This window comes from Equus caballus, chromosome 15 (assembly GCF_041296265.1).
Source record: "Equus caballus isolate H_3958 breed thoroughbred chromosome 15, TB-T2T, whole genome shotgun sequence".
NCBI classification, from domain to species: domain Eukaryota; kingdom Metazoa; phylum Chordata; class Mammalia; order Perissodactyla; family Equidae; genus Equus; species Equus caballus.
The window spans coordinates 11,352,523-11,363,665 of record NC_091698.1 but is presented as its reverse complement, the minus strand read 5'-3'; the positions used below and the strand labels follow the sequence as shown (position 1 = coordinate 11,363,665).

Genomic DNA, 11,143 nt, shown 5'->3' with positions numbered 1-11,143 from the left:
CTCTTGGATTGGAAGAATTAACACCGTTAAAATCTCCATACTTCCTAAAGCAATCTATAGATTCAATGCAATCTCTATCAAAGATCCAACAACATTTTTTACAGAAATAGAACAAAGAAGCCTAAAATTTATGTGGAACAACAAAAGACCCCAAATAGCCAATGCATTCCTGAGAAAAAAGAACAAAGCTGGAGGTATCACACTCCCTGATTTCAAATTATACTACAAAGCCCTAGTAACCAAACTGGCACAAAAACAGACACACAGATCAATGGAAGAAAAGTGAGAGCCCAGAAGTAAACCCAGACGTTTATGGACAGCTAATATTTGACAAGGGAACCAATAGCATACGATGGAAAAAGGAGAGTCTCTTCAATAAATGGTATTGGGAAAACTGGACAGCCACATGCAAAAGAATGAAAGTAGACCATTCCCTTACATCATGCACAAAAATCAACTCAAAATGGATTGAAGACTTGAATGTAACACCCAAAACCGTGAGACTTCTAGAAGAAAACATAGGCAGTATGCTCTATGACAATTGTCTGAGCAGCATATTTTCAAGTCCCATGTCTGACTGGGCAAGGGAAACAAAAGAAAAAATGAACAAACCGAGCTACACCAAACTAAAAAGCTTCTGCACAGCTAAGGGAACCATCAACAAAATAAAAAGACAACCTAACAATTGGGAGAAGATATTTGCAAACCATATATCAGATAAGGGGTTAATATCCAAAATATACAAAGAACACATACAGCTCAACAACAAAAATACCTAACAATCCAATTAGAACATGGGTAAAAGATCTGAACAGAGATTTCCCCAAAGAAGATATATGGATGGCCAACAGGCATATGAAAAGATACTCAACATCATTAGCTATCAGGGAAATGCAAATCAAAACTACAATGAGGTATCACCTGACTCCAATCAGAGTGGCTATTACTAACAAGAAAGGAAACAACAAATGTTGGAGAGGGTGTGGAGAGAAGGGAACCCTTGTTCACTGCTGGTGGCAGTGCAAACTGGTGCAGCCACTATGGAAATCAGTTTGGAGTATCCTCAGAAAATTAAGGATAGATCTACCGTATGACCCAGCTATTCCACTGTTGGGCATTATCCAAAGAACTTGAAAACACAAAGGCATAAAATACTTGCACCCCTATGTTCACTGCAGCATTATACACAATAGCCAAGACTTGGAAGCAACCTAGGTGCCCATCAAGGGACGAATGGATAAAGATGTGGTATTTATACACGATGGACTACTATTCAGCCATAAGAAATGACAAAATCTGGCCATCTATGACAACATGGATGGACCTTGAGGGTATTATGCTGAGGGAAATAAGTCAGAGGGAGAAAGTCAAATACCATATGATGTCAAACATATGTAGAAGATATAAAAGACCAAAAAAAACCACGTAGAATTGTACATTGGATTGGTGGTTACCTTTGGGGAAGCAGGGAGGGAGGAGGGCAAAAGGGATGATTAGGCTCACATGTGAGGGGATGGACTATAATTAGTGTTCGGGTAGTGAACATGATGTAATGTACACCGAATTCAAAATATGATATACATTTGAAAAAAAAGAAAGAAAACGTGGTATATATGCATAATGGAATACTACTCAGCCATAAGAAATGACGACATCCGGCTATTTGTGACAACATGGATGGACCTTGAGGATATTATGCTAAGTGAAATAAGTTAGAGCGTGAAATTCAAACACTGTATGATCTCACTCATAATTAGAAGATAAAACAACAACAAACAAACACATAACAACAGGTATTGGATTGGTGGTTATCACAGGGGAAGGAGGAGGAGGGGAGAGCAAAAGGGGTGATTAGACTCACATGTGAGGTGATGAACTATAATTAATTTTTGCTTTGTCAACATGATGTAATCTACACAAAATTCAAAATGTGTGTATATATATACTTCCATGTTTATTACAATATTATTCACAATATCCCAGATATGAAAATAAGTTCTGTTTATTGCACAGAAAATATTTACAATTGCGATAGCACTGGATTTCTCAGTTGCAATAGTCAACATCAGAAGACAAAGCAGTGATATCCTTAAAATCATGAGGAAAAATGATTTTCAACCTAAAAGTCTCAACTTAACCGAACAACCCTCAAGTGGGGTCATAAAATAATGTCATTTTCACACATGTAAGTTCTCAAAAAATGTTCCTTCTGTGTACCTTGTTTAGGAATCTGTTGTAGGATATGCTCCGCTAAAATGAGAGTAAACAAGAAAGAGAAAGGCTGGGGGTGCAGACATCAAGGGATCCAGGGAGGAGTATTTGTGGTGGTGAAACATCCCGGGAGGAGCTCTGTGCAGCTAAGCTCCAGGAAAACAGTGTGTGTAGGAGCAGGAGGACAGAGGCTACATGAGGGATGGCCTACGAAGAAGATTTGGAGAATTCTGAAGTAGTCACAAGATCCAGAGGATATTTATCAGTAGGGAACTTATACAATATGGCAGAGGAGAAAACTAAGCAAACAAATCAGCCTGAGACCTGATTAATTCCAGGGGGGAAAAAAAAGAACATTAAAATGGCATGTTAAAAGAAATGTACCCAGTATGCTACTAATGTCTTTAATGTTATTTTATACCATCTTAATATAAAAATTGAACACTAGTTTTACAAAACCAGTGGAGCTACAATTTTATTGGAATGATGAGATAAAAGTATGTGCATGTTTGTAAGGCCAGGAGAGTGGGAAGGACCTAAATCCACATTACTGGCAGTCAAACCTGTATCAGTTATTTATCTTTGGGTTCTCAACTCCAAACCCACCATGCTTGTTCTGCACCTTGATCCTGGGGCTGGATCTCCGCAAACTAGTCACTCTGAATTCAGTACAAGTTTGCTTCATTTTCCTCCTAAGGGAATAACCAGAAAGAGATTGAAAACAGAAAAGAAGAGGAAACAAAATTCTCTGCTTATTCCTGGTTCCTTCTTAGTCTTCCAACAATTCAACACCTATATAACTAATTCCTTGTGTTAATTTCCCTGTTTTTGAAAAAAAAAAAACTATTAGGTTACTCTTTCTGTATAACCATACTACATTTAAGCCACGTGAAGGAAAAGGCTTTTTATTCTCCACTATACTATAATCTTGCCCCTAGTATAGTACTTGATGTTTAATAAAATTAAACAAAAGGGTTTTGTAGGATAACATAGAGTGTTTTATTACTATGGCTTATATTATATACAACTATGCACTTTCTGTATTTTATTTTTTAATTGTATATTTAATGATTCATGTTTTTCAACAAAATAAGAAATAGTTATTATTTGCTTACTTGATAATTTAAAGCTATTTTTCTTGCTTTTTTTAGAGAGACACATTAGTATACATTTGTAAATTCAGTATATATGGACCCATACACTATGTGTATTATGTGTTTATTGATCATAATCAAGTCATTTCTTCATCACTACAGTGTGGATATCTGTTTGAGATTAAATGTATTGAAATGTGTTTCTTTTACACAGATTTCCAATTGATGGGAGTAGGCATAATTCAAACCATAAAACTCCTGGAGGAAAACACAGGCAGTAAGTACTTTGACATCAGTCTTAGCAATGTTTTTTTGATCTGACTCCAAAAGCAAGGGAAGCAAAAGCAAAAATAAACAAATTGGATTTTGTCTAACTAAAAGGCTAGTGTGCAGTGAAGGAAACCATCAGCAAAAGGAAACTGAAATCTACTGAATGAAAGAGGATATTTGCAAATGATATATCTAATAAGGGGTTAACATACAAAATATATAAAGAACTCATACCACTCAATTAAAAAAATACAATAGATTGATTTAAAAATGGCAAAGGTCTTGAATAGAATTTTTTCCAAAGAAGATATATAGATGACCAACAGACACATGAAAAGATGCAAACATCACTAATCATCGGGGAAATGCAAATCAAAACCATAGTCAGGTAGCACCTCACACCTCCAGAATGGCTATTATCAAAAAGACAACAAATAACAACTGTTGGCAAGGATGTGGAGAAAAAGAAATCTTTATACACTGTTAGTGGGAAAGTAAGTTGGTGCAGCCACTATGGAAAACATTACAGAGGTTCCTCAAAAATTCCTCTGTAATGGAAAACATTACAGAGGTTCCTCAAAAAATTAAAAATAGGACTACCATGTGATTCAGCAATTCCACTTAGTATTTATTTGAAGAAAAGGAAAATACTATTCAAAAACTTACTTGTACCCCTATGTTCATTGCAACATTATTTACAGTAGCCAAGATATGGAAGCAACATAAGTGTCCATTGATGGATTAATGGATAAAGAAGATGTGAGATATATATTACTCAGCTATGAAAAAAGAAGGAAAGCTTGCCATTTGTGATAATATAGGTGGACTTAGAGGATATTATGCTAAGTGAAATAAGTCAGAGAAAGATAAATGCCGCATGATTTCACTTATACGTAGAATCCAAAAGCAAAACAATTAAACAAACAAAACAAAATAGAAAAATTCATAGATGCAAAGAACAAACTGGTGGTTGCCAGAGGGGAGGTAAGTTGGAGATTGGTGAAATAGGTTAATGGAGATTAAAATATTTAAGATTTCAGTTATAAAATAAGTACATGATGGGGATGTAAAGTACAGCAGAGGAAATTTAGTCAAAAGTGTATTAACTTTGTACAGTGACAGATTGTTCCTAGATTTGTTGTGATGATCACTTTATAATGTATTTAAACGTTGTCACTATGTTGTACACTTGAAAGTAATATCATATTATACATCAGCTATACTTCAATAAAAAAACACCAATAACACTTGTATAGGAAATCCTTGGTTGCATAATCTGAAAACTTTCAGAAAAACAACAGTTGAGAGTATTAAATAAACCAAAACATTTTATTGTACCTTCCTGATTGCTTCTAGAGTGGTATGGAGTGAAAACAAGACAGAATATGTAAGGACTAGGGTCTGATGGAGATGCACACGTAAGTATAATGTGTTAATGACAGCTCACACTTCAGGACTCTTATAGAGAACCGCTAAGAATGTCAATGTTGCAACTGATCCTTCCCCTATCAGTGTGGTGGATGTCGTGATGAGTCAATTGTTTCTATGGGGAGTCCAGGCACCTGAGGTTAGAAAACTCTCCATATCCCATAGGATTCACACCCTAGAGCTTGACCCCTTGATCCAGAATGTACTCTGGGAACCAGGGACAAAAATATCTACTATAGAGGCCAGCCTGGTGGTGCAGCAGTTAGCTTCACAGGTTCTGCTTCGGTGGCCTGGGGTTCGCCGGTTCAGATCCCGGGTGTGGACATGGCATGGGTTGGCAAGCCATGCTGCGGTAGGTGCCCCACATATAAAATGGAGGAAGATGGGCATGGATGTTAGGTCAGGGCCTGTCTTCCTCAGCAAAAAAGAGGAGGATTGGCAGCAGATGTTAGCTCAGGGCTAATCTTCCTCAAAAAAGAATACTGACTATAGTGCTGGTGATAACAACTAAAACAAGAACTATGAGTCAGGAAAAAGCTGCATTTATAGTTCACATTTAATGCTCGTGAAAATAAAGAAACTGAGTCACAAAGAGGTTAAGTGATTTGCCTAAGACCATAAGTGATGGAATTGGGATTGAAACAGCTCATTCGTGGTCTTAAACTCAGAATATTGTCTCTGATAATGACGATGATGTCAACCAAAACTTTGCTCAATGCAGAAAATATTTAATGACAAAAAGAAAAACAAAATCAACATCAGTCCTTCAAAGGTGTCTTTAATATCCTTTTGTTGTAGTTTCTTTCGTTTGTTTTATTTCCTTAATCATACATGCTGTTTTAAAGAACACTAAGGACATATTGTGTAGTTTTAGATTAATGCCACGTTAACTATATACAAGGTGGCAGTTGGATGATACCAAATTGGTCCCCTAGTAACACCTACTGGAGGTCATCATAGAATCTGAAAATAACCCCTTGGGGACTTTTTTTTAGTGTACAGATTTCTCCCCCCTGTGGAAACAGATCATCAAGCCAAGGGATAAATGGAGATAAATATAAAATCTCAGATACATTCACTAATGGCTACAAGTTCAGCATCTGACGTAGACGCCACTTAATCAGTCACAAAAGGCTCCTAGTGAGAGCTGTGCCTTGAGAACACACAGAAGAATGCCAAGAGACCAGATGACAAAGGCAGAACTTCTTTTACCTCAAGAAGCAACAGTCACAGACTCAGAAAATCTCTGTTGTAAGAAGCCTCTCCCCTTTCTTGATTTTTGATTAACTCTTAACAAAACAGGAAGTTGTGGTACAGAGAGGTTAGGTGATATGTCCAAGGATACACAGCCCAGAAATTAAAAAAAAAAAAAAAAAAACAAGATTCAAACACCAATGAGTAACTTCAAGTCTCTGATCTTAAGTCCTCTTTAATTTTCACCTGAAATTGGTGTTACAGGTTAGAAGTAATTAAAAAAAAACTAAACGTGAATAGGAAAACCCTATAAAAAATAAGATCAAATGCTGACCAATCACTTATTGGACATACACAAAGGTATAAATCAGAAAATTTTAATAAAATCTATTGTAACACAAAGGATGTTCACTGAGTATAACTCAGGACTTACAGTATGGAGATTGTTTCACACTAAGTGGGAATCCAACTTGTCACCAGAGAAGCCATCACAAAGACCAGATTAAAGACTGGATGTATTGTTGGGGGTGTCTTTAACTCCTAAATTTAAATAATTAATATGTTGAAGTTACAGGTTGTTATCTCAGGACTGAAAATCACACCTTATTATAAAAAAAAGCTCCAAAGCAGCATGAATGTTGGTTATACAACCTTTAATTTCAAAAAGACGACTACTCATTGAAACGAACAATAGTGAACACCTATTACATGCTGGAAAATTTAGGCGCTGCAAAATCATAAATGAAGATAACGTCTTTCACACACATAAGGAATTCTAAGTCTGTAGAACTAGTGGCAGTTTTTTCTGTTATGCTTGTCACTGTTGTTACCATACTTAATTTTAGGTGGAATGTTGCATGCAAACTCTTTGTTAGACAACAGAATGAGTACACTTACTGTACTATCTGACAAACATGCTTATGCTAAAGGCATACATCGATCCTAAGTAAGGGTCCTAAGACTACCCTACAATCCTAATCTCTTTTTTGTTTACTCGGCTGCTCTCCGAAACGACTCTCATCTTTTCTCCAAGTTTTAACAATCCTCCCTGTCCTACTGTCCACAAACAAAAGCCATCCAGGATTCTAATTGCACTGAGAAAATAGAAGCTATCAGAAGAGAACTTATTTGTGTCACATATGGTGTACTTTACCTCCTGCTACAGTCAAGGTATTGGCTATGTTCACATGAAAAATCAACCTTGCCCTTCTAAATTGGTTTCTATCTGCCACACTCAAGGGTCACCCCTCTGGAAGAAGCTTTCTCCATTTTTAATCTGTCATCATTTACTCTTTGTGTAGAATCACTTCCTTAACCATATCTAAATCTCATGAGAAAACAAAACACATTGATATGATATGCTCTTCTAGCTACTGCTCCATTTCTTTGTTCTCAAGTACAAAAAGAAAGATTAATACAAACTGTATTTATACTGTATCTTTCCCACTTTCTCCCCCCCCCAATTTTACCATGAATCCTCTCTGAGCACAACTCCATTGAAATTGCTCTTACTAAGGTCACAAGTGATTTCGATGTTGCCAAATGCAATGGTCAACTCTGAGTTCTCATTATAATTCAACAGAATCTGCACCTGTTGCAGTTGATTGCACTCTCCATCTTTGAACAGTTTCTTCCCGTGTATCTGAGATATTGCTTCTTACCCAACAATCTGAATCTCTTGTATCACTTACTTCTCAACTAAACACAGTTGCCTCAGGTCTCAGTCTCAAAACTTTCCTCTTACCTAAGTGATCTCAACTGATCTTATGTCCTTCAACATCCCTTCTACTATAAAGACTACCAGAACTACACCTTTAGTCCAGAACTCTAAACTGAATCCCAGGTGGCTTCACATATCTCATAGGCATTTCAAATGTGTCTCAAGAACTAAATTCCTGGTTTCTCTTATGTAATCCTGCTGTTCTAGAAATTTTCAAAATCTCAGTAAATAGAAATTTCATTTTCCTTGTGCTTGAGCCCAAAACATCGAATTATCTCTCATTCTCCATTCTTTCCTAACAGACATGATCTAAATGTTTTCCCATTGGAATATTTTCCATGGAATATTTATCCATGAATATTTACCTTTCCACAAGCTAAATATTGTTGTGTCACTACTCTAATCAATCCATCTTTGTCTCTCATTTAAAGTGTCCTAAGTTGCCTTCCTGCATTCAGCCTAGCTCCCTGCTCTATTTTCCACACTGTAGACACACTGATCCTTTTAACAATGTACATCTTATCAAGTTACACCTCTACAGAATACTCTTCAAGTGCTTCCCGTCTCACTCTGAACCAAACTAAAAATGCATCCAAGTCCTGCTGTTGATTCACTCAGAGTTGAGCAATGTACACTTTCTTCCCATACACTCCACCCTTCCTAGAATGTTGCTGTTAAAATAACATGGAAGGAGACACAGTAGTGCTCTTTGATGTTGAATATCAGAGTCAGATCTTTTTGAATAAGTATGCAATGCTTCACATTCAATATTCATAGTCAGTTTAGTTAAGCTCAATCGTTATTTACTGTGGCCTAGTATTTGACAGTCACTATTTTCTGCAGAATTTTTGACAAAAAAATTTTGTAGCTTTCTTTAACCATGACTTATATGTGAAGAGGACTTAGAAGGAGTTGCTGTGAACTCTAATATCTCCTCTTCCTCTTCTTTTTGCAAATAAAGTATTTCCATGCTCAATGAAACATCTTTGCTTCCTTCTGCCTGAGAGCAAGAAACAAGACAAGGTAAATCCTCTTAATCATCAATTGTAAATAATCTTTGATAGCTGACCAAATAGTCTCATGTGAAACAGGACACACAGAGGTGTTCTCAGGAAGACTATTTTCACAGTATTGAATCCCTAAGCATCACTTGTGGATACTTTCTGAGAAGATGAGCATCGTGACAATAATTTTTTAAATGCCCCCATGACATCCTTGTTTCTGAGGCTGTAGATGAGAGGATTGAGCATGGGTGTGACGATGGTATAGAAGGCTGACACCACCTTGTCCTGTTCAGGGGTGTGGAATGACTGGGGCAGCACGTAGTGTAGAAGGCAGCCCCATAGAAAATGCTGACTACAGTCAAGTGGGAAGAACAAGTGGTAAAGGCCTTTTTTCGGCCTTCAGCAGAGCGCATGTGGTGGACCGTTAACAAGATGAGAGAGTAGGAAGTTGAGATAATAGAGATGGGGATGAGCAACATGAGTACACAGCAGATATACATCAGGGTTTCATACAAGGATGTGTCAGCACAGGCCAGTCTGAGAACTGCAGGGATCTCACAGAAGAAATGGTTGATACTGCGGGAGCCACAGTAGGGGACATTCATTGTAATAGGGGTGAGCAGGAAGCCATCCAGTGACCCACCAAACCAGGCACCAGAAGCCAGGAGAAGACACACCCTGTGGTTCATCAGGTCTGGGTACCTAAGAGGGTTACAGACAGCCACATAGCGGTCATAGGCCATGAGGCCCAAGAGGAAGAACTCTGAGCCAATCATGGTCAAGTAGAGGAAGATCTGGATGCCACAGGCCACAAAGGAAATGGTCTTCTCTTTAGAAACCATGTCAACCAGCAGCTTTGGGACAGTGGTACAAATGAAAAGGGTGTCCATGATGGACAGCTGGCTGAGCAGAAAGTACATGGGAGTGTGGAGGCGGGTGTCCACCTGAATCAAGACTATCATGACCAAATTTGCAGTTACAGCCACCATGAAAATAGCAAAAATAACAGCAAAGATAATCCCTGTAGCTTTGCTCTTCACCAGAAGCCCCAGGAGGATAAAGTCAGAGGATGTAGTTCCATTCTTCATTGACATTGCCTATGGCAGCTCCAGGGGAGCAGGAAGCCACAAAGACTAGGAAGGAAATGGAGAGAAAACACTTTCTATATGAGAGAAACTCACAACCAGAGGGCACTGGTTAGGACGAAATTTTCCAAGGCAGAATGCTGGAGAAAAACAAATAGACCAAGAGACACATCATAATTCAGTAACTATAGATCTATTTCTCTTTGTTGGAGAACAATCCTTTTTATATTGTGTGTATGTTCATGCTGTAATGTTTAGGCTACACTAGATGCATAATAAAGTTGGCTTTTGCTACTCCTCAGTAAAGGTTTAACTATATTGTTCTATTCATTCTGCATTTCTTGCATCCAGAATGCTGTCCAACCCATAGCTGGAATAAATAATTATTGGTTGGAGAACAGGGTGATTGACACACTGAACATCTGAATAGGAGCAAAATGAATCTTTAAGAAGTGAAGGTTTTAAAGAACAAAACACCTTCTGTGAGTCTTCTCTCAATACTTCACTTCTGACACTCTGGTCACCGAATGTGTGGGGGTTTCTTCCCCATACCAAGCAAACTCTAGGTCTTCAGGCTACAGCTGAGTGACTTACAACTTAATTGAATTCTTACAATATCTACCCAGGCATACCCTAATATCCCACAGGTTAAGAGTTCAGTCCCACAAGACTGGAATCCACTTCAGAAGCCAATTACAAGTACAGGTTTTCACCTGTGCTGCTGAACCACTGGCTATAAATCAGATGTTCCCATGACCCACTTCCTGAGTTCAATCAATATTTTAGTGTTTCATAGAACTCAAGGAAAGTTTTTCCTTCTAGACTGAGTAGTATGTAACTCAGGAACTACCAGGTAGAAGATATGCATGGTGTAAATATGTGGGGAGGATTGTGGGATTTTTGTGCTCTCTGGGTGGGCCACCCTCCTAGCTCCTCCACGTGTACACCAAACTAGCCCTCTGCATTCTTTTCTTTGGACTTTTATGGGGATTTGTTATTTAGGCATGACTGATTAAATCATTGGCCATTCATGATTAATTAGACCTCAACTTCTCTCCTCTCCTAGGAGATCTGGGATGTGGAATGTAAGTTTCTAGCCTCTAATCATATGGTTAGTTCCCTGGCAAACATCTCCCA

At 37.9% G+C, this 11,143-nt stretch overlaps 1 pseudogene; it reads right to left on the bottom strand.

Annotated features, from left to right (window-relative positions):
• Window positions 1-9,056: 9,056 nt before the first annotated feature.
• Window positions 9,057-10,015, bottom strand: LOC138917731 (olfactory receptor 2T11-like; annotated as a pseudogene).
• Between the last annotated feature and the right edge of the window lie 1,128 nt (window positions 10,016-11,143).